This window comes from Buceros rhinoceros, unplaced genomic scaffold (genome assembly GCF_000710305.1).
Source record: "Buceros rhinoceros silvestris isolate BGI_N320 unplaced genomic scaffold, ASM71030v1 scaffold36032, whole genome shotgun sequence".
Taxonomy (NCBI): Eukaryota; Metazoa; Chordata; class Aves; order Bucerotiformes; family Bucerotidae; genus Buceros; species Buceros rhinoceros.
In genome coordinates, this window is record NW_010398905.1 from 436 (window position 1) to 2915 (window position 2480).

The following is a 2480-nucleotide window of genomic DNA, read 5'->3' on the forward strand; positions in this document are numbered from 1 at the left end:
CCAAAGCCCGTTTTTTCCCGTAGGACCCGGCCCACCGCAACCCCAGGTCATCCTGGGTCCCTGTCTCTTCAGCCAGAGCTCCGCTGTGTCCTTGCTAGGCCTCGTATCCCTCAGCCTAAGGCAGAACCCCATCTTACAGGCCCCCAGCCTGGGCCCACCCTCGCCGACCTGCTCCCCTCAGGGCTCTCCCCTCGTCCTTGGTAAGAGCCGGTGTTTGCTGTAGAGTCCCATCTCTCTGACTGCAGGGTTGGGTATATCCCGCTGGACACACATTGCTGCGTAAGCTTTCCCTCATGGAGGTCCTCCAGCCCACACGGCCCGTGGGTTTTTGCTGATTGTCCTCAGCTTCTTGTCAGGGCCTAGAAGGAGGTGCAGGTGCTTGGAAAAACAGCTGCTGCCAATCCCTCTGGATGCCCCAGGGTTCACCTCTTCTATTTAAGAGCAACCAAGGCCCCACACCTTCCTGCTCCATTGGGGAAAGGAGCTGAATAATTTCAGGAGGAAAAGACTATCACATTAAAGCTGTTGTTCCATGCAACAGGGTGCTAATATTAGTGAAAGGAGTTGTGGGAGTAATGGGGCTTTGGCACATCCTGAAGTATGCTGCAGCACTGAGGAACGAGGAATGTAAGTGTGAATAGTTTCAAACTTACTGTAATGAACTTTATATCGCAAATATTGTGTAGGCCTTCTGGAAGTCATTCTCCAGAAGCCTTGTAAAAAAAGATGGTGTTTTTTCAAGTAATAATGTCCTCATTCACACTTGGTAAGGCAATTTTTAGCTGAGATTACTTGTTTTGATTTCTTCAAGTTCTGACAGTTTCCTTTATCAGGTTGGAGAGGAGGAGGCTCTACTGCCTTAGAAAACTGGAAGTTCTTTATCAAGTCAATTAAAGACTAAAGCAACAAACAGAAGACAAAACTCTCTGAAACTGGCAAAAATTTTCTTAAATTATTATTGTTCGTGGTCTTTCATTTGTCTGGAAAGTATAACTGCTTTTGATCTAGAGCTAAGATGAAAGATTTTTCCTATATTTGGTTTAGTTCAACTCCTTCACATATCAGTGTACAATTGCAATTGCCTGTTAGTTTTACTTGGCTAAAAAATCTAAATGGCTTTTTTGGGGAGGTGTGTGGTTAAACTAAGCCTTGCAGGTTCAGGAGGTTTACTGGGAGAAGGCAGTTCTTGTTCTCCTGTTAAGGGATCCTCCTCTTCCTCCCCCTGCAATTTACTCAAATCAGTTTGTATTGCTCCGTAGCTGGTATCAAAAATAGAACCATTTTTTTCCCCTGAGTGGATAAAGAGGTGTTTTCTGAAACCACTGACCTAGTGGTATGTCCCAATGTGCCAGCTCCACCCTCCTGTTTCCAAACAGCTCTGGAAAATATCAAGAGGGGACAGATACTTGAAGCCTCCAGATTATTATTTAATTTTTTGTTTTTCCCCTTAATTAAATTCTAGAAACTGGTGTTTAAGCACAGCCCGGAATTGTGGTCTTCTCTTTGGCAAACACAAAGTCCTGGTGCAGGCTTATGAATGGCCTTGTTTCACATTGATTTTCAGGCTGTTTGGCTCGCTGGAAAGCGAGTTACTTTGGGGCTGGGGGAAGCAGTGGTGAGCTGCAGGCCTGTAAGGTGCTTTGTCAACAGTCGCATTGCTGTGGAGGGGTCTTGATGGATTTTGGCAGCCCTGCATCAGGAACCTGGTGCATTAAACCCTCTCGAAGGAGATGGAATAGTTTGGTGTAATTGTTTTGAATGTCCAGCTTCCTTCTGAGAAATCTGTCTGCTGCTTTTAAATCCCAGAGGCACCAAGTGATCTGAGGTGGCTCTGGAAAACGTTATCCGTTCAGGATCTAGAGCACATTCTCTGTACCCCTTCCCCACCCCAGGGAAAAATTAAGGCAGGAGGGAATGTGTCCAAAGACAGCCTTTTCTCTCCATTGCTATAGTTACTTGGCAATTAGACCCTCTCTGTGTAATATTGAGTATTTATTATTGCAGAACTCCAAGGTGATGTTTAGAACACGCAGTTTTGAAAAAGCTTTTTTGCATTTTACAGCCCAGCATGTGCTGTTCCAGGCTTCCTTCCCTGCCTTCTCTCACACTCCTCTTTTCTTTTCAGTAAATAAATACACGAAAAAAAAATAGAGAAGGCTGAAATGAAGCCAGAAACCTTAAGAACAAAAACAAACAAAAAAAAAACCCCACAAACACCCCAAGAAAAATCCTTGCCTTTCTCTGAGGAAGTCAACTTTTAGGAGGTTCAAAGCTATAGTACTAGTTTTCTGAACTACACACACGTGGAGGTGAGGAGCTTCTCTGGAGCTGCACCAGCCAGAAGTTGAACCCCCTTTTAAAAGTAAGAGACATTCTTTTAACCATTAGCCCTAGATTTTACTCCAGTAGTTTTTGTTTTAAAAATTCCAAGCAAGTTTAACTCCTGATGCTTCCCCAGGATGGGTGTGTGGCCTCTTAGC